This window comes from Protopterus annectens, chromosome 12.part0 (assembly GCF_019279795.1).
Source record: "Protopterus annectens isolate FY-2018-M chromosome 12.part0, PAN1.0, whole genome shotgun sequence".
In the NCBI taxonomy this organism is placed as follows: domain Eukaryota; kingdom Metazoa; phylum Chordata; order Ceratodontiformes; family Protopteridae; genus Protopterus; species Protopterus annectens.
In genome coordinates this window covers 149,352,241-149,378,529 of record NC_056746.1, presented here as the reverse complement: position 1 = coordinate 149,378,529, position 26,289 = coordinate 149,352,241, and positions in this window count along the sequence as shown.

Sequence of the window (26,289 nt, the reverse complement as noted above, 5' to 3'; positions counted from 1 at the left end):
ACGACATCGCTGGATAACGTAAGGAGAGCACCTATGATTGTTTATTCAGCAGAATTATAGGGTTTAATATTTATCAGCTTCATGTTTGTAATGTGTCCTGATTGTTTGTTATTTAAAATACTAGTCTCCTTCATTGGCAATGTGGGCTGAAGAGCAAGATCGAAGCAAGGAGCCTTACATATTGAATGTATATTTAAAAATCTCTAGCTGTCAGCATTATGGGAGAGGATGTAATCATATTTCGTGATGGGGAACGGAGCGAAGAGGCGCATTATGCTTGAGGCTGGTTGGGAGCTTTCTTTGGAGCGGGGGTTGAAGGACAGGTACATCTTTTTTTTATTTTTTGTTCTTTCTTCTTCTCTCTTTTTTTTTTTTGTACTGGGATGGAGGACGTCGAGGTCTGCACCTTGCTAGGATGATCTCTGGTTGCTGTGTGTTGGTGTGGAGAACATCGCAGAGATTAGTGTCTATGGTATGTCACTTTGGCTTGTGTTGTATGCTTGGCTCTGTTCTTGTGGGTTCGCGCTTTGAAGTATCTGTTGAGTACATGACATTTTGTGTGTCTGGTGTCTTGGTTGATTTGTTCGGATTGGATAGAGTGTGGTGTTGGTCCTCTTAGCTGTGGGGTCTTTGGTTTTCGGCGTTGGTTGGGCAGTTTTGTTGTGGTGTGTTCCGCAGTCTGTGCTTGGGTTTGTCAGCGGCGCCGTGCTGATGTACAGGGGTACAGGAGTGTTGTGTGTGTTTTTTTTTTTTTATTATATTTAGCGGTGTCATTGGATCACAGATGCTGGATTGGTCTGGTGGCTTCGGTGTTCTCTGGCGCATTGGGCGGGTAGACACATGTTGCGCAACACCAACAAAATACCAGAAGGTTTGGAGGGAAATTTAAGTGCCTCGAGATTTTTCAGTGGTGTCAAAAGGTTAAATTTCATTCCAGTTGCATCTCAAATCTATGCGCCTGACCTATGTAGATCTTCGAGGCATCAATGGGACGTCATTGTTAGAAAATAAATAGGGAGCATTTATTCACTGAAACTGGGTTAATTTGATAACTTAGGAGTATAAAATATGTCATATTAGCTTGATGTGCGATGGTTTGTTTGGCGTGTTAGAGAGCGTTGAGGGGGAGTGCTGTTCTTATCGTTTATTGCAGAGTGTGCAGAGTTTTTCTATGGGATTTCGTTGGTATGTGCAGAAGTTTTATTTGGAGGTGCACGATGCCGCTGAAGTCTTACCTGCTGTACGTCTTGTAGCTTGAATACTCCTGTCAATCTAGACAGGTGTAATACCACCTTTGAATTGAGATATAATATGTCATGTGGGGGTCTTCGGGAGGCGCTATAGGGGTGGGATCTGATCAGACAGCAAACCTGGATGCATGGAAGGTTTTAGAGTGTTTGTGCTTGATAGATCAATCCAGATTATCATAAATAGCATTCAGACGCACATATTTTCACCTATTTTACATTTATTAATCAGGAAAGATGTTTGGGGTGGAACCCACCATTGGCGGTGGCAATGGCTGAAAAGCTTCATGTATAGCTATTATTTATAATATATTTAAGAAAATTATACAAAATCTATATTGTACTAAGTGAATTTTACTCACGGAATGGTAGGTCTAAAAGAAGTCATACAACTCAAAAAGGGGGAAAAAAGGGAAAAAGAAAAGAGCAGTTACAAATAAAAATATGTACATGTTAAAGGGTTACTGTTCTGTATAAAATGTTTTAAACACACATATAAAAGATAGGCAGAGAGCATCTATTAATAGTTTAATGTTTTATTTAATTTAAGAAACGTCTCACATTTATATAACTTAATAATAAAGCATTTTTTTTGTTATAGGGTTGCAGATTGTAAGTAGCTTTAGGGGGTATAGCCATGAATGTTTTTTAGAAATATGATTCATTTGTTTACATTTTGAGTTAGTCAATATTGATATGACTTTTCACATATATTATCAGAAGAAAACACAAAGTTTTTACTGCTTAATTATTTGTTTGATTTTAATACAGTTTGTATATGACATATATATGTCTATTCTAAGCTTAGTTAAAACTGCAATTTATCTTTGATATAATCAATATTAGTCTGTACAGCAAGTATTATTTATATGGGATAACATCAAACCTATTTTTCATATACTTTTCCTACATGGAAACATTTACATAAACTTGATTCATCAATATCTGGAATACAAAATTGAGGAATTTCTATAATTAGTTATATTTTCTATTCAAAAATGGAGCTTATATAATGAATAAGAGAGTAGGGATTGTGCATGTTGGACATCTTGATTTCAGTTATATATGTAAATATGTTTGATATTGTAATATGTTTTTTTTGTTTAGTTAAGCAAATATGCAAAGTTTACTATGTTGATACATTGCAATTGACATTGAAAATGTTAGCCAAATTCACTTATATAACTCATCTTTATTTTTCTTCTCTAGTAGGGGTTAGGTGGCTAGGCACTGGGGTACTTGGGAAGAAATTTTTCAGAATCCTTATAACAAACTTTTTAGGAAGACATTATGATTCAGTATGACAGGTATAGGATACTGAGGTCTATAGTTAATATTTCATTTTTGTCAAATCTTAGCTATATGTTATATATCTATTCTTAGTTAATACTATGACATTAAACATTGACTCATGGAATGTGAGAGGATTACAAAATAAAAACAAGAGATCCCTATTATTCCATTTATTATTTAAATCAAAGGCTAATATTTGCTTTATACAAGAGACGCACTTGACTAAAGAAGACTTTGATAAAGAAAAAAACAAGAAATGGATTAAAACGATAGTAGCAGCTGGTAATAGTACAAAATCAAGTGGGGTCGCCATTATAATTAAAAACACATTTCAGGGAACTATTTCAGAGATGAAATATGATGTGAATGGAAGATGGTGTTACATTATTTCCAGTTTTCATAACATTGACAAGCCAGTTATATTTTTTAATCTTTACGGCCCTTGTGAACAACAACATATCTTTTTTATACAAATATATAATATTTTATCCTCTTTCAAGGATTATTATTTAGTTCTGGGAGGGGACTGGAATGCTATTATTAATCCTGACACTGATCGTACTAGTAGCTCTTCCTCGTACAATTTTCAAGCATCCATTGCCTTGGAAGAAATTATAATAGATTTAAACCTTATAGACCCTATTTCTCTTATAACACAGTATGATAAAAAAGACTTTTTCACATATTATTCAAAATGCTATAAATCTTGGTCAAGATTAGATTTTTTTCTTATTTCAAATGATTTTACTCATAGGAAGATAAATTACTCTCTTGAACCTAGATTTTTTTCTGACCACTCTAGAATATCTCTTGGAATAAGTTTGGCCTCACATTCACCAAAATTATGCTCATATAATAGTTGGACATTGAATAATAATTTGCTTTCAAATGAAAATATACATAAATCAATAACTGAAACAATAAAAGAAACACATATTAATTTAGACACATCAGATATCCCTTTAGATATACAATGGGCCGCATGTAAGGCAACTCTTAGAGGTATATTAATTAACAAAGCATCATATTTTAAAAAACAATATAGAAATAAAGAATTACAATTAAAATCAAAAATTCAAAATTTGGAAAATCAGTACAGAATAAGTCCCGATTCCTCAACATATGAAATATTATTGAGTTCCCAAAAAGAATTATTGCTTCTGCATCAACATAACCTTACCATTTCAGAGCAAAGGTTATTAGCTACATACTCTGAATGGGCACAGGTTCCTTCTAAAGTGTTAGCCAGAATAATAAAAGGTAATCAATCTCTTCCTAGAATTTCGTCATTAAAATATAATAACAAGAAATACAACACTGATCAGGAAATTTTGCAGCTTTTTACATCATTGTTCTCAGAGATATACTCAAAGGAAAATAATCTTAGGAGTAAACAACACATAGTGAATTTTGCGTCTTCTATTAAATTTCCTAGATTAAATGATCGACAAAAAAACACACTTTCTGCCCCATTGACTATTAGAGAAATATCGGAAGCCATTAGTAGACTCAAGACTAGTAAATCACCGGGACCAGATGGCTTCACATCCGAATTTTTTAAAACTTTCTCATCAGAGATTTCACCCCTTCTCTTAGAAATTTTTAATTATATAATGATTCATGGTATATCTGATTTGTATTGGAATACCTCAAAAACCATATTAATTTTGAAAAGAGACAAAGAAAAAACTGATCCTAATAATTATAGGCCTATTTCCCTGATTAACATTGATATTAAAATCTTAGCTTCTATACTTGCTTCTAGACTCAAAAGTGTTTTACCATCTTTAATTTCTCTGGAACAAGCGGGCTTTATGTCACATAGACATTTGTGGGACAATACCTTGACAATTGATGCTCTTATTCACTTTACCAAAAATGACTCAAATCCTATGTATGCATTAATTCTTGACGCCGCTAAGGCTTTTGATAGGGTTAACTGGGACTTTTTGTTTCATATTATGTCTTGTTTCAATATACCACCTACTTACATAGACTCTATTAAAATGCTATATAAAAACTCTTATACTTTTCTTTATATTAACAGGAAAATATCCAAAAATATAAAGATCATTAATGGCACAAAGCAAGGATGCCCATTATCTCCTTTCTTATTTAATTTATATATAGAACCCTATTATTATACATAAAGCAAAATACCTACCATAATATTCCTAGAATCCTTAACACTAAAGTTTGTTTGTCCGCTTTTGCAGACGATCTTATATTATATTTTCAAACACCCTGCTCAGATCTTTCCAAACTAATTTGCTCCATTGAAAAATTCTCAGAGGTCTCTGGGTATCAGATTAATATTCAAAAAACACATATTCTTCCCATAAATCCACTTGCTCACAAGTCATATATGTTTCCTGACTCCACTTTTCGGATAGTTCAGAATTTCAAATATTTAGGGATTCATATAAATCATAATGGTCTCTCCACATTTCAAAATAATTTGGCTAAAGTATGGTCATTGATTATACTTGACTTGAACAGATGGAAATTGCTAAATTTATCACTTTTATCAAAAGCAGCTATAATAAAATGAATATTCTTCCCAGCTTGTTATTTCAATTCAATGCAGTGGATCAGATGATTCCAAAATCTTTTTCTCAAAAATCAATAAAACTTTGGCTAATTTCTTGTGGTTTCCTAAATCAGTAAGAATTTCTTACATTAAGCTAATCTTACCTAAAAATAGGGGTGGACTTGGTCTTCCCAATTTTCACCTTTACTATTTGATTATCTCGGCAAATAAATTATTATCTATTTTAAATATAAAGACTGAGAAGTTTAATCAAAATTCTATTTGGACAGAATTATGGTTTCAACATATTGTAACTAAAAACATTAATCCATTAGTTCTTCCTTTCCTTTCATTAGGTGTTATGAACAAATTAAAATTCCTAACTCTTTAAAACAAAAATTATTGCTTTTCAAGAATTGGTAAAACTTGTAAATCTAGAAAATATATTTCAATTAATGCAACCTCTTCATTTAAATCCTAATGTTAACTTAGACAATATTTCTTTTAATCTTTCAGATTTTCCTTTGATTAAAGATCTTACAGTTTGGGATCTGATGCAACACAAAAATGAAACTATCTCTAATATTCGCAAAATTCTCAAAGTTAATATTAATTATCTAACCATCTTACGTCAATTGAGAGATGTTATTAATGCTAAATTTTTACACATCAATGTAGATAGCACCGATATTAACAACTATAAAGTGTTTTTAAAAGTCCTCATACTCCCAGAGAAAATGTTATCTAAATCTTATAATCTCATAAATCAAATAATTCATAGTGAAGTGTGTCTCTTCTCTACTTATTGGGATAAACATAATTCTCACATATCTATAAATCAGAAACTCTCAGCTATCAAAAATACATTGGAATACTCACCCTTCAAAAAACTCTTTTACACTCAACTAATGATTAACAATAACGCATATTTCACTCCTTCTAAACTTAACAAATTTGATTCTAATAAATCGCCCTCATGTTCTTGTTGTTCACATCCCAACACAGATCTTTTACACATTTTTTGGTCTTGTCATCATTCACACAAACTTTGGACCTCACTAAAAGTTCGTTTACAGAAAATGGGATATCATAAATCCACCTTATCTTGGGAGACTGCACTACTACACTTACCAAATATTTATCTCTCCAAATTAGACATGCATGTGTTAATATATATATGTTCACTTATGAAATTATATATTACCCAAAATTGGCTGGATCGTACCAAATTGAATTGGAATAATTTTAAAATTTTGGCCCATACATACATCAGTGCGCAGAAAATGATAGTGCAAAGTCCCAAGAAGTTGTCATTTATTAGCAAAGCTATAGAAAAGGTGTTACATATTATTAATAGCATATAGAAGGTCACCTCTTTTTAGGGATTTGTAGACCTCAGTCTCATTTATACTCTTATACTTCCTTTTATTTTAAATCCATACTTACCTTGATATATTCTTTGGTTAACATTTGTATATGATGTAAATAGTTAAGTGTATATTCTCAAACTGCATTGAGACAAAACATTTATTTTACAAAAGTGTATTTTCATAAATATCTCCTAATGTTCCATTTTTAATATGTATTCTTATCTTGTTGTTGATGTTATAATTCTGTCTTGTTTAAAAATTCAATAAAAAAGTTTTTTGAAAAAAAAAAATACTGGCACTAAATACTTATAGAAAAAAATCCCATAAAGAAGGAAAAGAATGAGTAGGAATGCAGGGGATAACTGCCTAGAGAGAGGAACATTTTAGCCCTCTACAGTTATGGTAAGAACCTCACACAAGTTTTCTATATGTCATTGCTCCTATAATCTTCACAGTGCAAGAAGGGTAAAATGTCAAGCTATGCATTCAAAAGATGGGTGAAGGCTCCAGTAAGCATGACTTGGACAACTGCCATAGCAAAAAAATCCTAATTTTGGATGCCAGATCTAGCTTGTTAAACCTGTTGACTGCTGACCAAGTAGAAGCTTCACAAAGAGATGCTGCGTTAACTGCTCTGGAAGATGCAATGAATGCTGCCATTGTTCTAGATGAATGATATATAATGTCTTCTTGATGAAGCTTATTTCAGGAGTTATAACAAAATCTAACAGAAAGTTGCTAAATAACTGATGAAGCTCACTTTCACAAGTTTATGAAGTAAATTAAGTTTATGAACATTTAACTTTAAATCCTTAATGCTACTTAGTATGTTAGCCTTCCAGGTGGTATAAAGGAAAAACTTTTTGAATCAACTTTTAAATGGTCCAGATTTAAAACGTTACATTACATTTTGCGTGATGTCAACGGATTTGAAGCTGACACTTTGAATATGGTTAGGGAAAGAAATACTTTTAATCCAGTACTTCAGAGTACATTACAGATATATACTGATACTTGTGGAAGGGAACTTCATCAGTTATTTAGCAACAAACCTGTTAGAAAGTACTTTAACATCTGCTGAAATGAAAGCTTTATTGGAACTGAAGGGACTGTCAAATCTTAGAATTATGAAATCAGATAAAGGCAAAGGTATCATTCTTATGAATTCCACTGACTACATTAAGAATGTTTTAAATCTAATAACAAATGTAAAGTGCTAGGCAGAAGTTACTGCAGATCATATTTATAAAAAAAAAATGTGAGTTTAGATTGTTGTTTGCTTGACCTTTTTCATCAGGGTCAGATAGATTTTATTTTATTTGAGTACTTGAAAGTTGAATTCTCCAAAATTGCAAGATTTTTTTTTTTTTTTGGAATACCCAAGATACATAAAGATTCTGTTAAGCTGGCCTTTAGATGAATTATAGCAGCAGATTTCAGTAAAACTGAAACTCTTTCAGTCTGTTTGGACTTCAATCCTGTTGTCCAAAAATCTAGTTTTTACCTCAAAGATTTTTGGGTTTTGTTAGATTTGTTACACAAGTACCAGTTTACAGGACATGAAACCATGGTTTTTTTTTTTTTTTGTTGTTTAAACCATGAAACCATGTTTTCTTTTTTTTCCTTTGAATTTTGTTTCTTTATATAAATGTATTGCAAAATATACAAGCATGGTTTTGTTAGAAAATGCTTAAGTGCATTTTTTGACTTTGACAATGTTTTTATAAATACAAATTGTGCCATGTTAGACTTCGTATTGGAAAATGTTTTTTTTCATATTTGACAAGTTCTTTAGCCAAAAGAAAGGTGTTGCAATGGGAGCAAGAATGTCATTGTCTTTGCTAACTTAGTTGTGAGTTGGTGGGAACATGAAATTTTAACTGCTCACCCATTGTTTACAAAAGTGCCTATTTATAGATGTTATATAGATGTTTTATTATTTTGTGGAATGGTTCAGTGACTGATTTCAACAGCTTTGTTACTGATTTAAACTCTAGTACTGACTCTGTTACTTTACTATAAGAAGTCATAGAAAAACAGCACAATTTCTTGATTTTGTCATTACAGCTAATTTTGAAAACAATTGTTTTCACAGTAAAACATATAGGAAAAACACATTTGTGAACAATTATTTGTTTCACAATAGTCAACATTCTCATTTTATAAAACATAATGTAATCAGGGGACAGTTTATTAGAAAGAGTAATCTTATCAATGATGACAGTTTTTAGTGATGAAGTAACATTTTTAAGGTACCTTTTAGGGAGAGAGGTTATGGAGATAAATTTGGGAACAATATTTTTCTAGACGTTACTAATAATAGATATATTACATTTCAGCCTGTTTTGAAATATGGGTTACCAACACCAAAAGTCAAAGAAAAAGAACAGCTGTTTGTCTAGGGCTTTTCCAGTACTGATTTCACTTGACTTGCATAGTGTAAAAAACATCTGAAAGAACAATTTGAAAATCATTTTAGGCAATGATGATCTAGCTAACATTATTGTGGAGACCTACATTTTGTATACAAGAAAACTAACAATATTAAGTTATTATTTGAAAGTGGATCTAGATTGTTAGAAACCCCCCCCCCTTTGTCTCATGTAGGAATGCTTTGGTGTCAACATAGCAAATACTGCAGATTTATTTTTGAGGCTTTTGTGTTATCTTGAAGCATACTGGCAAAGAAATATGGGCCAAAAGCAGGTTTACATATGATTCAGAAAATGTGGCCTTCTTAGCACTGTGTAAATCTTATGAAAGTTTCTATTTATGTAAGACAACCAGAAAACTTTCACATAGCATTTATGTGCATTTTTTAGCCATCAAAAAAGGGAACAACAATAATTCTTTAGTGAAATATGCTGCAATTTGTGTTTTCAAAAAGTTCATTTTTTTTGTATTGGACTATTTTGATAAGCAACCACTAGGGAGGTGATGCACAATACTTGAATGCAAAGAAGAAAACTGGCAGATATTTTGTCTGTGTATAAGTGGCCATTGTTAAATGAATATATTAATATTAAATGTTTGCTTAAAGCACAGAGAATTTGAATATTATTGTTTTAATTTATGTAAAAAGAGTTTAGTGATTAACAGTATTTGTTGATACATTTTGTTTAGTATGTTTTAGTTTGTGTCAGCTGACTGTGTGTGTGATATTTTGGCACTAATGAATGTAAGTCTGGTTTAGCTCTGATGAAGTTCTGACCTATTAAAGAATGAAAGTGCTTTAGCTATTCCATTTTTTTTCTTTACTTTGCGTATACTTTGTTCGATACTGTCTGTTTGTTGAAATGTTTGTAGTATTTTTAGGTTTTGAACATCATTGTTTTAAGCATTTTGAAATAGTCTTCTGAGAAAGCAAACACATTTAGCATGTGGAAAAGGAACATTCCTCAAATCATATAGGTCTAAAGACACCTGCCACTTTCTTGTTCATCTTTTTAACACTTTTATTAAGTTATTAATTAAGACATGCACACATACATTAAAATTGGCATTGTTCGTGTTCTTGCATTGCACATTTGCAAATATTTTCTTTACTTTTAGCAATCAACACTCACTCCTACATTATATAAATTGCTCATTTCCCATCTTCCTCCTAAAATTATTCTGCATGTAGTGTTCCCACAAATGTCATTAATTTCTGTGTAGTTTGCTCATTCCTTTTTCTAAAAATCCCACTTCCAGTTGTTTTACCTCCTTTACAATATTCAGCATTTCAATCACAGATGGTTTAGATTTTGAATTCTACTTTCCAGTAATTGCTTTTTGGCAACCAATAGCATTAAACTTAGTTAAGCCTTACTATATATATTCAGTTCAGATCCTGTGTCCCAGCTCAAGCATAATCATTTCCTTAATTAAAGACATTTACTTCCATTACATTTCTAATAGAGTATTCTGAAGGAAATTTTTTAAATCTGTTAACTTGTTACACTCCAAAAAACACGGTCCCAGTTACCTCTTCCCATCACACTTCCAACATTTACTACTTCCTGAGAAAAGATTTTCAGAAAGTCTGCTTGGGGGAATAAAAGTACCTGTGCAAATACTTCCAAGGAAAATCCTAAACCTTGTGTACTTCTTTGCATACTTAAGAGCCATACAGATGTCCTCCCATTCTTTTCTTGTAAATTAATTTTCCAGTCTCTCTTCCCAATCTTTTCTAACATTCCCTGATTAATTTATATAGTCATCATGCAATATTTTATATGTCCTACTAATTATCCCTTTTAACAATAGCTTATGTGTTAGACTTGACTGAAAACTCCAACAGAGGTAGTCTTTCACTTTGCAGCACCCTATCCATTTCTGTTTGCTTGTACTTTGATACCATTCCTGGTAGGGAAGGCAGTTTGTAACCTGGATTCCAAACATCTGCTTGGCCTAGTCCCAATATTTTACTTTTCCCTCAATAGTTATTTACTCCTCATACCTTGGTTCCTTTTCCAATTTTCTCCGGTAAATTCCAAATTATGTTCTGTACCCCTACTTGCAGATTCCTATTGGCAAAATCTCCTTTCTCTATCCCTGTGCTGGATACTGTATGCTACTTTATGAATATAACATTCTGTATGGTTATTATTCTCCTTAATTATCTACATCCAAAATCCTCCTCTCTTCTAATTTCTTGAACTTTCTCATTTCATCATCCCTTTCCCCTCTGAACTGTTTATGTCTATACTACCTAAGAGAATAGCAAATGTGCTGCAAAAAGTGATAGCTATAGATCATTGTATATTTCTGGAGGGGATGCAAACATTTGACAACATTAACAGAACAAAGAAGATTCAGAGGGAAGCAAAATGTAAAAATATACTGCCATTGTTGATGGGTTGTCATGTAGAGAAAGCATTCTTTACAGTCATTTGGTATTTTATGAATAGACAATGAAAGGTTTTGCATAAAGGGATGGAGGCAAGAATTAAGGTGGGTAGGCTACTCTCTGACAAGCTTTGTTTAAGTGGAGGAACCAGGTGGGATTGCCCTCTTTACCCATTGCTATTTACTTTATATTTAGAGCCACTGACAAAGAAAATAAGGTACTTATAAATTCAAGGATATAACTGGTATGATAATCAAGAAAACATTCTTTTTTTATATTATTTTGTACTTGATAGATCCAGAAAGGGACATTTCAGTGATGTGGAACATTTTGAGACAGTTTCAAGTCTTTTTTGGATATAAAATGAATGAAGGTAAAAAAGGCTATAGCAGTAAACTATGTACCTACACAAAAATTGGTTCAGCATTACCCACATTTAGAGGGACATATAAGATGAAGTATTTAGGTGTATGGATTAAAAGAAATTCTGCAGTGGCACCTAAGGATGTGTGGGAATTGACAAAACAAAAGATAATACAAAAACTGAGAAAGTGGAAGCTCTTGATTATGGATATTGATGGAAAGATAAGCAGTGGAAATGTTAGCCCCTTTTGCTTTTTATACAAGTCAGGCATATTTTTTTTATTAACCATAGGATAAGTTGTGGATGATAATAAAGAGTTGAAGGAAGTTATTTGGGAAGATGAAAAGAGTTAAGTGAGATATGTTGATCCTCCCTATGGAACATGGTGATTTGGGATTACCTGGATGCATGGATATTTTACATCTACACAGAAAAAGCTGATATACATACTTTTGCTGTTTATCTTGAACATTAGTAGGCAACCTTCTGACATGGGTCTATATCACATAGTCGAAGTTCCATAACTCCAAACACCTAATGGTCAAACCATTATGTTCAAAGTTACAGAACTTCGACTGCGTAAAAAAAAAAAAAAAAAAAAACTGCGCCCCCCCCACACCCCACTACTTCAATGTACCAACTCCGAGATTGCACCACATTGAACTGAATGGAAACCTCCGCTTATAGAGATTTCCATTCAAATGCTCAAACTTTTATAAATTCAAACTTATGGTCTCAACCATATGTGGTTCGAATTTGTAACAAAGTTTAACTACATGACTGGAACCCTTCTGACATGTATGAAGTTCTTGGGAATGAAAATAAAAGGTTGCTGTTTTTACTGCTTTTTGTGAATACAGGAAAGCAGGTACATCATTTTACAAATACATATACGTACGAGGCATTTTTCATTATTCAAGTTTGCCATGCCACTGTTGATGTTTAGAATAGGTATGTGGCTTAGGGGTAATCCATATTCAGCTGCTGTTTTAAATAAAAATGTGTCTGATGTCTAAGATGTCTGCACATTGAGTAGCAATTCAATTTCAGCTCTCCCAGTGTGAAAACAGAATCTCAGAAAAGAGAGCCAGTGAATTTGTCTTTTTGGGTAAATTTCATTAACTGGCTAGTAAGTGCACTGCCTGGATACCAGCAAAAAAAGAAATTTAGAGACCATAAAAGAAAGTCTGCCACAAAACTTGAGGAGAAAACACTGGCCAGGAAGAATCTTGCAGCTACTCAGGAAGAAGCAGTTCAAGCTCTAGCTTTGGTGCAAGACATGAATTCCAGTAATCTAGAGGAAAAAAATAAGTCAAATGTCAGACCTGATTAAAGTAAAATAAAATAAAAAAAGAACAATGAAGGAATTTATCAGCTCAAATAAAAGGCATGAAAAATGGAAGAAGCTGTGAACACACTCAGAGGACCTCATATAACTGCAAAAAATCAGAGGCCAAAATATAGAAAAAAATGTCTGAGTATGAGACAGCTCAAGAAGAGGTGTTTCAAAAATGGTAGAATTAGAGGACAGAGCATTTAAGGAAACCTGAGATTTTCTGCTGTACCAGAAATCTGGAAGGAATAGACCGTATTAATTTTATGAAAGTACAAATAAGCAACTGAACTTCCACAGCAGGAGTTGTTAATTGAAAGAACAAATTATGTGTCTGTTCCAAACCTGACCACAAGAAAGCAGCCAAGACCTCTAATAGTACAGATGCATTCCTACCAGCAGAAAGAGATGATTATGACAAAACTGTGGCAGAAGGACAAAGTACTAAAAGTTTGAGACAGCAGAGTGTTTGTGGAAAATGATTATTCACTGTACACCAGGCAGAATAGGAGTAAATTTATTCCAACAATCAGGAAATGAGAGGCATATATGAGATTCAAGCTGATGTATCCAGCTATCTTTAGAATATTTTTTTCAGGAGGGGTCAAAGTCATTTTTGATGCAGAACATGCTAAGGAGGAAATATAAAAAAAAACTGTCCAACAAAAAGTGAACAATCAAAGAGAAAGGGACTCTGCTTCTTATTCTTCTCATAATAAAGTTCATAGAGAGACTATGCCAGTAAAACTGTTTCCAATGTTCCAAAGGAAGATGCTTGAGAAACACAGGAAAAGCATATAACTTGACTAGAAGAACCAGGAGTATGTTGGAAATGAACCAGAGACTGGAGTTGGGAGTTGGAGACCAACAGGAAGAAATTCAGCAACTCAGAAATTAATGAATAAATGTGTAATTACAAAGAATCAATCCCATTTTTGAAATATGGCAGAACAAGAAAGCATGGAAATACTGGACTTCTTTGAATCTGTCAAACGTGTAGGGACTGCAAAGTATATGCCCTGCTTCATGTCATTAACATCTGGAAGTATATTAGGGGGAGGGAAACAGAAAGTAAGGGTATCTTATGCAGGGACAAGGAAGTCATAACATCCCTGTATTCTTGCCTTATAAGGCACATTATTGAGTACAACTTTCAGCATGCATCTCGCAAAGCACATACAGCAGCTGGAGAGACCACAGAGGTTCTTCACCAGGAGAATCCAGGGCCTCAAACATCTACCATACACAGATAGGTTAAAAACCCTATCCCTCTACTCAGTTTCATACAGACTCCTCAGAGGTGACCTCTGTCTGGCATACAAGGTGATCATGGACGCCACCTTGATGGGACTGCTGCATATCCGTAAGTCAAGCACCAATCGAGTAGCCCACACATGTGGCCTCAACATGGACTGTGACATCAACAAGACTTGTTGGTGGGACAGATTTGTGTCCCAGAGACTCCCCCATCTATGGAATAGACTCCCTCTCCACATCAAGCAGAGTACCTCTTTACCCCTTTTTAAACAAACCTGGATAAATGGATGGGAACAGAAAATATACCCCTGGGATTCTACCTGTGTCCCTGCTGGACAGGTTCATCAGGTGCTGGTTTGTTTAAACATCAGCTAAATGCTTGGCTAGGCTTATAAGAGCTTCAGGGCCAATAGCCAAGTAACCTCCTATGATCCTATGAAAGAGGCAACTGTAAGTAAAACAATTGTTATTCTTAACAGTATTTTTTTATAAAACATGACATATACTGTATGTTATATAGTAAAGCATTTTCAGTTAATGTGTGTATGTTATATACTAAAGCATTTTCAGTTATGTGTGTTATAGGAACACTAAATTAAACAAGTGCCCTTTTCCCTTCATCTTTCTTTCTTTCTTCTTTAATTTTCAGAAATGTAGACACTGCAATGTAAAAAGAGAAGAAAGCCTGGAGAGAAGCATGTTTAAGACAATTGGCTGTGATCTTAGGTTGTTGAGGTGAGAGACAGGTTGTAAAAGTATACAGAGTATAATATATGTAAAATTGAAATGCTTTTACTTACTTTTGAATAGGAAAATTACTGTATCAGTACCTCTGGCATGATCTAACAAGTTTAAAGTGGAACCAAGTAAAAGAATACTGGATGTAATGAAAGTTTTCCTTAACACATACATGTTCACAATGCAACATGAAAAGCTTGTAGATGAAGGCAGATGTGTACCTTGTTCTTATGTTTCTATGGAGGCAATCTGATAAGGGGTGGGGGGAATAAAACAGAACATTTTTTCCAATGGTTAAAAGATAGTGGGACAGATTCAGTAACACCTTCACTAAGTGTACATGATCTGTATTCAAGAACATCTCTACCACATATTTTCTGCTTTCTAGTCATTCAGAAAGATTACACTAAGTGCCTACACTTTGTGGTAACCATTAAGAATCCCCCCTTCATATTTAAGGCTGCAAGAAAATCAGCAGGAAAACTAAAATTAGGAGGAAGAAGGTGTGACTTATGCTTGTGTTGTCTGTTCACTCAAGAATAGTGTACACTTAATGTAGGTATTCATGAATGCCGGGGAATGTTTTCTGAAAGCATTCAAGTTGTTTCCTACATCAGAAAGAGGAATAAAGATAAGACAAAAGCAGACAGCACTTAGTGTAAGTAGAAGCACAGGCTGTACCATGTGTCTTACCATGGATAACATTCATTGTAGGTCAGTTAAAGCCTGTGAGTGTAGTTGTCAATCTGGGATAATTGTTCCTATTAGGAGGGTTAAACTTTATTATTTGAAGATGTACATACTTGTGCGTGTTTGTTTTAAGTTAATAAGTTATGGGAGTATTCTGGGTATATGCTTTTTTGAGGGTTTTCATTAAAATAAAAAGTCTTGTAAGATGTGGTATGGGTTCAAATGGACATGACAAGAAACAACTGTATAAAAGATCGAAACTGTCAACTTTAGTGCATGCATGAAACACAAAAGCTGAAAATAGACATTTAAAAAATGTTTTACTTAACAGGTGGGAACAATAACTTCTTATAATAGCACTTTCCATATTATCTTGGTATGTGAAGGGTGTCACAGGTATATATAAAAAGTAAGAGTAATGAACTATTTTAAGAAATGCAGAGTGCAAATAGCTATGATACAGGAGACACATTTGGAAAGAGCTCAGAATGAGAATTTGATAAAGAAAGGATTTCAGGATGGGTATTCAGCAGAATATCTGGGACAAAGAATAACAGGAGCACTTAAATTAATTGATAGAGGAGCTGTAGTTTTGATAGAAGAGAGAAAAAAGACAATAATGGTAGATTTGTGGTAGTAAGGGGCTACTGGCAGGGGAGGAGGAATATGCTGGCGTATATTTATATTCTGCCTAATACTGCTAGGATAGAGCTTAAGAAAATTCTGGGAGAAATAATCAGCATTCAGCATGGAATATTACCAACAGGGACTGGAATTTGATTTGCAAAAGTGAGGATGTATCTCTGGGGCCTAGAAGAAAAATGCAAAAAAAGAGGCTAGATTTTTGAAGAAATTTAAGAAAATGTTTGGTATGGAAGGTTTTAATTCAGTAGTAGGAACTTGGAGAATATATGTATTCCTCAAGGTACAATGACTAGGCTAGGATAGACAGAAATTATGTTTCACAGGAACATGTGCATTTAATTGAAAGTTTTGATACACATCCAATAACTATTTCAGATCACATGCCAGTAATAACTAAAATAAAAATGCAGAATAATGAATTAAAAATATGATGCTTGCACTTTAACACCTATCTGTTAAATAGAGAGGAATTTAAGGAATGGGCACTGAAAATTATTTGGAGTTACTGGGGTAGATAGACATTTCTTCAGAAGATATAGCTGCAGAGTGGGATAAAATGAAAGTGAACTTTAAAAATAGAGTAAAAATAAAAGAAAATGAAAGATTGTTAAGATGTAATAAGAATTATTTAGAGGGACTGACAAAGGTTAAAGTATTGCATAATAAGGGGAAACTCACAAAACAAGAACAGGCACAACTGCAAAGTGCTAAAGAGAAAATAAGGGAATACCTGGATAATATGCTTGAAATTAGAAAGATTGCTGTTAGGCAAGGCAACTTGTTTTTGATAACTCCAGAGCACAAAAACTTTTAGCCCATTAGCACAGTGAATAAAGTGACAGAAAGTAGACATGGTTGTTGTCAAGCTTAAGGATCCTATAACAGTAACAATAGTCAGAGATCGTACAGAAATACTAGAAATATTTCAGAAATTTTATGAAAATCTGTTTAAAGCAGAGAAATATGGAAATCAAGAAAAATCACAAATGGAAGTAATTGTGGAACAATTAAATATGCTAAGGTTAGAGGTAGATGAGGCTCAATTATTAACAGTTAGGTCAGGCAGAGATGAGATAAACATGGTGATGTTTAACCAGTCTACAGAAAAGTGTCCAGGAATAGATGGTATCCCTCTGAGGGAAGACAATGATAAAAATGTGGAAGATTTTCATAGTATTTTAGACAGAGGGGAATGTTTGTAAATATGCTTATGGAAATATCATTCTGTCTTTCCAACATGGAAGATTTTACAACCAGAACAGGTAGCAATGTACACTAATCCTTTCATGGAACAAATTCCTTGCATTAGTTTCTCAAAAGAAAATCCCTACAGTTCTTTATGTAAGCATACACTTTACTGTACAAAATATATAAAAAAATATTTGGTATACTTGAGGAAGTACCACAGAATGAAAGAGGTGGAGACTGGGAAACATTTTTAGAAAATAGAAAACTAATTTGACAGTTACGATTAAATGCCTCCAATCCATCAGATCTAAATGACCATGTTTCTCTATTACCTACCTTAAAGTTGACAGCAAGGGAATTATAGGAACGGTTTCTAATTAGGCATTAGAAAAAAAAAATGTATGTGTATATATTGACACCTTTGCCGTTTTATATTTATTGTAGGTTTATATTTATACAAAGTTTATTTAAATATTTCTTTTATTATAATTAACATTGGTATTTATTCTATACTGTTGGATATATTAAATTATCATGTTAAAGTTTTTGATAGGATATCTAAGAGGTGTATGACGTTGCCTAAAATTTAGGTGTCATTAAGTCACATGGCAATGCTTTATTATTAAAGCTTTTTCTCATTTATTATTATGGTTCTGATGAAGCCCCAATGTTTAAAAACAGATGAAAGCACTCAACCTGTTTAATTTACTAAAATTTTTGTATAATGTTACAAAATGTGTATTAGCAGATTTTTCAAGAGTAAAATGTTTGAAGTATGTTTGGCTTTGGGTAGAACACTATGTGAGTACTATAAATCTACCATTATCTTTTTTCCTCTTCTATCACTAGTGGAGCTCCTCTTGCAATTAATATAATCACTTCTATTTTCCTTGGTCCCAGATATTCCTCTGAATAACCATCCTGAAATCCTTTCTTTTATGAAATTCACATGCTCACTTCTTTCCAACTCTGTCTCATGTGGTTTAGCTATTTGAAATCTACATTTTTAATATAGTTCATTACTACTATGTTTTTGTACATATCTGTGAGACAATTTACATTTAAAGATAATAGGGAAAGTGCTTTCATTATGCTAAGAAGTTATTATTCCCACCTCTTATGTGTAACAGCTTTTTTTAAATGTCTAGTTTCAGCTTTTGTGTTGCATATATACACTAATGGCTGGCAGGTTGATCTTTTATACAGTTGTTTCTTACAATAACCATTGAATCTATGTCACATCTTATAAAACTTTTTGTTTTAGTGAAAACCCTAAAAAAAAATCCCCAGCCCATCCCTATAATGCACAAAACTATGTACTTCTACAAATACTGAAGTTTAACCTTCCTAACAGCAACATTTGTCCCAGACTCTCAGACACACTCATAGACTTGGATTAACATATAAGGAAGGTTATCCATGCTAAGATGCATGGTACAGCCTGTGCTTCTACTTCAACTATGTACTGCCTGTTTTTTTGGCTTATCTTTATTCCTCTCCCAGATTAGAATAAAAATTGAATGCTTTCAAAAACATGATCTCCTAAACATTGAAAGAAAGAGGTACTCTGTTTTTATTGCCCCTTATGAGATTTTCTCCAAATACCAGCGGTGGTGGTGCTGCGGTAGCATTGTCGCCTCACAGTAAGACGCTGTCCGGTTTGATTCTCAGCTAGAGCGTCTTCTGCGTGGAGACATGCGTGAATGGGTGTACCTTCGTTGAAGGTTGTGCATCAGGCCTGGCAAGCTGGAATGTAAAAGTCAACTGCCAATCAGTAGCGGACCGGAGTTCCGCTGTGGCGACACCTAACCGGGAAAAGCCGAAAGACACAAACAATGAGATTTTCTCCAAATAGACATGAGAACTAGATGCAAAGTTGCCTCTACAAGCACTCATTTATTTGATAGAGGAAAACTATTCTTTTTTTTATTTGCTTCCCCTTAAAACCTGTTACTAGATCAATCCAAGGGTCTTAATCCAGTCCTTCCCCTATGCAAGAGTAAGAAAAATCAAATCAGTTTTTCTTGTATCATACTCCTTAGTCCAGACTTTTCTTCTTTTTTTTTTTTTTTTACATTGCAGTGCCTATATTTCATAAATCTGAACAAGGAGAAAGAAAGAAGAAAAAAACAGGGGCACCTGTTTATTTTACTATCCCCATTACACTAAAAATAACTGAGAAAGCTATACTTTATAGCATGAAGATTATGTTGTGCATTATAAAAATACTAGTGTTAAGAACAAAATTTTGTTTTACTTACAGTTAACTCTGTCCTTCCTCTTCCCTAAATGTTCTTCCAAACATTGATGACATGAAGTAGGGCATATGCTTTGGAGTCCCCTACAAGTTTAACAAAGTAAAAGAAGTCCAATATTTCCAGGTTATCTTGTTCTGTCATGTTTCACAAATATAATTAAGGCTTTGTAATCCCCCATTTATTGGTCCATTTCCAAGTTACTGGTTTTCTTCCTGTTAATCTCCATCTCCCAAATCTAGTCTCTGCTTCATTTCCAATGTATTCCTGGTTCATCTAGTCATCTGTTGAGCTTTTTTCTGTCCCTCAAGTATTCTCCTTTGAGACATTGGAAAAGGCTTCACTGCATAGTCTCTCTCTGTCTGAGCTTTATTATCGGAAGAAGAAGCATAATCCCCTTCAGTTTGATAGCTCACTTTTTGTTGGAAAAATCTTTGTATTTCCTCCTTCGCAAGTTTTGCCCCAGGAAAAATATTCTGAAGACAGACGGTTATAGCAGCTTGAATCTCACACCTGCTTCTTGACTTTTCCTAAGTGCTGGAACAAATTTACTCCTCTTCTGCCTTGTGTACAGTGAATAATCATTTTCCATAAACACTGTAGTGTGTCCAACTTCTAGTACTTTATCCTTCTGCCACAGTTTTGTCATAATCAACTCTTTCTGCTTGTAAGATTGCATCCTTAGCATTAGAGGTCTTCACTGCTTTCTTATGGCCAGTTTTGGAGCATACAAATGATGTGCCCTTTCACAGGTTTATAGGTGTTTACTAGGCTAAAGACCACAAGGACCTTTTTAAGCCTAGCCATGCATCCCAAATCTCTGACAAGTTCTGATACCCTTGATAAGTGTAAGCATGGACCTGAGAGATTAACCATTTACAGGTTACCTATTTGCATCAGAAACATAAGTGCCAAACCAGGGATGAATTTCTGGTTTCCCATCCAGTTGTCCAAGTTGCACTTGAATTGGATTAGGGAGTAACTCTGCTTCACATGGATGGGGAGCCTGTTCCATAGATGGGGTAGTCTCTGGGATACATACCTATCTCTTCAGCAGGTCCTCTTTATATCAGAGGCAAGGTTTAAGTGTTTAGAACAGGTAATTTTAGTGTTGTTTGTTTTGTGGATATGCAGGAGGCCCATCAGAGTGGGGTCTGACAATGTCCTGTATGCCAGGCATAGCTCTCCCCTCAAAACCCTGTAGGAGAAAGAATACAGGAAAAGGCCTTGAGGCAGTCTGCATAGGACATATTGCCCTGTATTCTTTTAGTGAGGAACCTCTGTGGACATTCCAGTTGTTGAATATGCCTAGTTAGGTACGTAGAAAAGGGGGCATTGTACTCAATGATAGGTCTGATAAATGCCAAATACAGTGGAACAATGACTTCCTTGGACTTAGATGCCATAAAACTGTTCTCTGTTGCATACCACCTTCTCAGAGGTGATCTCTGTCTAATGTACAGAGCCATGTCCAACCCAGAATTGTTGAACATGCTCCATCTTAGCAAAACCAAATCTACTTGAGCTACACGCTCTAGGGATATAAACCTCAACACAACAATGAATAGAACATGCTGGAGGGATAGATTCCCTTCGCAGAGACTTCCCTTACTATGGAACAGGGTCCCGATCTACATAAGCCAGAGCCCCTCACTATCACTCTTCAAGAGGAACCTTGATGAGTGGATGGGTAACAGAAAGTTCACACCGGGGATCACACCAACAGCACTACTAGATAGGGGCCAAGGGTACTTGCTGCTAGTACAAGGGTCTAGGGAACTACTAAAGGGGAGGTGAATACCACACAACGTGGCTGGGCTAATATATGCCTTCGGGCAGATAGCCCAGTACCAACCTATGAACCTATACCTTTGTTTATAGGTTGCACAAAATAGAATGATTTCCTCACCACCGTAGACATGTGATGATCAAAGGATAGAGTACTACCTATGTGTCCCTAAGTCTCTGACTACTGGGTTAACTGTAAGGGGTGTGTTGTCAATATGATAGTTACCAGGGATGGATAACCTCCCAAAGGATACTATTATGCATTGATTGGTATTTAGTTTTAGTCCATGACTTTGACACCAGTTGTTTCTGTGTCAGCTCCTCCTGGAGAACATCTGTGTCAGTGTGAGATTCAGTGACAACTAATTTGCAATCATCTGCAAAATAATCAGCCAGAGACCATTGACATTGGCCTTGACTTCTGCAAAGTAAATGCCAAAAAGGAGCTGTCCAAGGACTGATCCCTAAGGGACTCTGCTTGTGACTGGCCTCTTTGTAGAGGTGGACTCCCCAATTCTAATTTCTTGGGTCCTGTCTCTGAGCCTGTTGGCTATCCACTGGGCAACATATGGGTTTGTACCTAACCTCTTGAGTTTGTCAGCAATGGCCGAGTGGGGTATTGTTTTTCAATGCCTTGGCCAGGTCAAGGTGGGCAGTGTGAACTATTTTGCCCTCATCCATTGATTTGGTGGCCTTCTCAAAGAAGTCCACCAGGTTGAGTAGGCATGATCTGCCCTTGATGAAACCAAACTGTGTTGGGCTCAGTGTCTGGAGGTTTACTATATTTCTATTGATCAACTCCATCATAATTCTTTCCATGGCTTTACATATAAGACTAGTGAGACTTATGGGTCTGTAGTTCCTGCAGAGGGATGACTGTTCATTTAAGAGGTCCTACTGTGGAATTCCAGTCTAGTTGCTTATTTTGTGGTTTTATAAAATTAATACAGTCTGTTCCTTCCAGTTTCTCTGGTACAGCAGAAAATCACAGGTTTTCCCTATGTGCTCTGTCTTCTCATTCTAATATTTTTTTGAAACATCTCTTCTTGAGCAGTCTCTTACTCAGCCGGCATTTTCATCATTTTCACCACTGATTTTTACAGTTTTAGCAGCTAATCTGAATATCTGCTTAAAGCTTATTCCATTTTTCCAGCATTTTATTATTTGAATTGTTATACTCTTTCACTGTTTCATTTATTTTAATCAGCTCTGAGCACATTTTACTTATTTTTTTCCTCTAGATCACTGGAAGTCGTGTCTTTAACCAAAGTTGGAGCTTGAACTGCTTTTTGCTTAACAGCTGCAGGACTCTTCTCAACCAGCATTTTCTCACCTTTTGTGATTGATTTTCTTTGAGGCTCTCTAAATTTCTTCTTTGCTGGCATCCATACTTACTAGCCAGTTAACTGAAATTCACCCAAAAGGAAAACAATCACTGGGTCTGTTCTCTGAGTTACCATTTTTACACTGGGAGAGATGAAATAAATATGTTAGTCAGTCTGCAGTCACCTTAGAAGTCCACGGTTTCATAATCTGAGCAAATTTCCTAGGAGTATATCAAGATATTACATGGCAAATTCTACAGCTATAATTTACAGCTGCATTAACTTACTGCCATTACAATCTGCATATTCTGTGCCACATATGCAAAGCCATAATATATACAGTGAAAGTCTGATTTGATTTTTGCTGCTGTGCTCCCTCCTTGCCTTACTAATGGCTGAAATTCAACTAATAGGCCATAATGTTTGCTTTTGCTTCTGCTTCCTCTGAATGGGTCAATATTATACTATCAAGTACATATACAGTCAACAATCAGAACCATCAACCACACAAAACTGAAGATACAAAACATTGATTGCCAACAAAATGCCCTCCCCCACACTAATTATATGTACCAACTCAAATATTGCACTACAGTGAGGAGAGGACTAATTTCCCAATCTCTGCTATACAGCGATCTTGAGCAAAAGGCTACTGCAACATTTCATTGTTTCCCAGCTTCTGTGTTGTGTGGTCAATATTTTAAGTGTTGAACACTTGTGCAACTGATAACATAATATAGACCTCTGTTACAGAAAAATATAATGTCTCATGATTATTCTTCACAAAATGCATATTAACTTGCAGTTTCTTTACACGAGTCAAATAAAACTTTTATATTTTTATGTTAAAATTAAAAGGTAAAATATATGCATGACTATGCAAAATATAGTTTCACATAAGTTGTAGCTTTATATTCTTACAACTGCATTCTCTTTATTAGCAAATTGTAGTGTACTGACAGATAACTGACGGCAAAGTAAGTGCTGATGGAGTTGATGTCATACTATGTTAGAGAGTTTGGTTTCAGAATGTTAATGGAGGAAAAAGAAACAATGTGTCAGGAATCTTTTGTAAGCTCTGGTCTTTTCAGGCTGGGGAACGAATCATTGCAAGAATGTCTGTAAGATCGTGTACACTGGTAGTAAATGTAACAAGGTCAAAGGATAAGATTCTTAGAACAAATGGTCTATGTTTTAAAAAGGCATATTGTCAAGTGTTCCGTAAAGTTCTAAGTGAGAATCATGAGGGCATAAAATATTTAAAAATACATAAATGTGTTAAAACCTATGTAACGTCAAAATTGATAAGAAAAAGTCATAAAATATAAAGTCTTCCTTTGTTCTTTGAGAATGATTTGTAAATCTTGGTAGGCAGTCTCTCAGCACTGTTTATGAAATAAACCAGTACTTTGCACATCCTGAAGTGTTATTCTTGACTCAAAACTAAAAACTCTTTATTATTTATTTGTCAACGTTAATATTTGGTGCTGTGAGCTGGATCTAAACTTTGGTGTTGCTGCAATGCAGTGTAAAATAAATTACAAGGGCCCAGCACAGAAAATTATTTTGTAAATTCCACACTGTTTTTTTATAAAACAGAGGTTCAAATACTGAACTATTCAGTGTGTTCAAACATGCTAAACTAAAAATAATGAAATAATGGATTTGTAAAAAATGTTTTTTCCTCTCTTTTAAATAATTATAGTTAAAAAGGTAAAATGAGTAAATAACTGTTTTGATAAATGACTAAGTTTGCTTGTTAGGTATATATATAAAGTAATAGTAAAAAGATTTCATAAAATTAAAAAAAAAAGTTTATTAATGTGTATGGGCATACAACAAAAAGGAAACATTAACAAAAGAAAGCACCTTGTGTTGAAGGCGATACCCTCAAAACTAAAAGGTAAAAGACATGAAAAATGTTTTGTGTCATTTAATGTACAAGTAAAAAAAAAAGAGAGAGAAAAAAAGATAAATCAATGTAATGCTTAATAGAAAAAATAAAAACAAAGTTAAGTTAAGCAAACAAAATCAACCCCCTGGAAAAAACACATATTTTATGTATCATAGTTATAAAAAAAAAGTCTAAGTATTTGAATGAGTGGTTTCAGCTTAATAAAACTTGCTCTAGTGAAGTATTTCCATTAAATGACACATGATAAGAATAAATTAGTAAAATTAAAGAGTATTTCTTTAAAAAAAGTAAAAAAAAAAACAAATGGTGGTATTTTATTCTTGGTATACTAAAGCTCTTAAAAAAAGAATCAGGATTCAGGAAATTACAAAATACTAATACACATTTGTTACAAGTGAAAGAGGTTACAAAGACAGTATATCAGTAAAGAAAAAAAATCTCTGCATCCTGTCTTAGCAGGTTTAAAAAAAAACTGAAAATGGCCAAAAAGGAAAAACTTCTAAAAAAAATAATAATCCTCCAATAGCTATTGCACCCCTTCCCCCATATGTACTGATATGAGGGCTCCTGTACAAGATGCTGCTGTTTCTCAGACCCCTACATTTCAAACAACTGTCTATTAGACACCAGGTCAGTGTGGTAATGTTATATTTCAACCTAGTTCCTCTGTTCAACCCTCATCTTCAAAACAGACATCTAAAGTTGAAGGGGTTTCTTCTTCTTCCTATCATTCAAAACAAGCGTCTACCTCTCCAACAAAGGCACTAGTATTTGACTTTCACATAGCTCATCACACACGCTTACATAATAATGTAAAACAAGAGGCTATTGTCTCTGAAAAAATATCTTTTGACACCTCTTAAAAAGTTTTAGAGGCTAATAATAAAGAGCTTGTTTGTCACCCTTGGAACCCTGCTGATTTGTATACTATGTCTAAAAAAATTCCAAATACTAAGAAATATCCATAAAAGTTTACAAAAAAATTAAAAACTATAATAAAATGTTACAACCCTACTTTGACAAATTTAAACCAACTACTTCGAGTAGTTGCTTCAAAAAAAAAAAAAAAAAAAAAAAAAAAAGAAAACAGTTACTCTCACAAAAAATGCACTAGTAGACAAAAGGACAGCATTGTTAAATAAAATTGCAAAAGTGTGTCAAGTTAAAACAAATTGGTCTAAGATACAGGCATGTAAGCAAAATAAAAAAGCCCCTGCAGATTATTTGAATTGTCTTAAAGCAGTGTTTGGAAAACATTCAAGGATACTAAATCCAAAAAATGCGCTAAGCCAGTTATTGCAGCTGCTTTTTTGCAAGCCCCTGTACAAAATCAAATAAAGCAAGTTCTTATAGACTAGCAGAAAAATAACTTAAAGTCCTTACTAAGTGTTGCAAATCACTGTACTATGTCAAAGTAATAAAACAAAAATAAATACTGATTATTTGCTGCTAAAAGATCACAAGGAACCCTATGTTAAGGTAAAAATATATTTAGAAAAATATTTTCCTGGTAGACACTG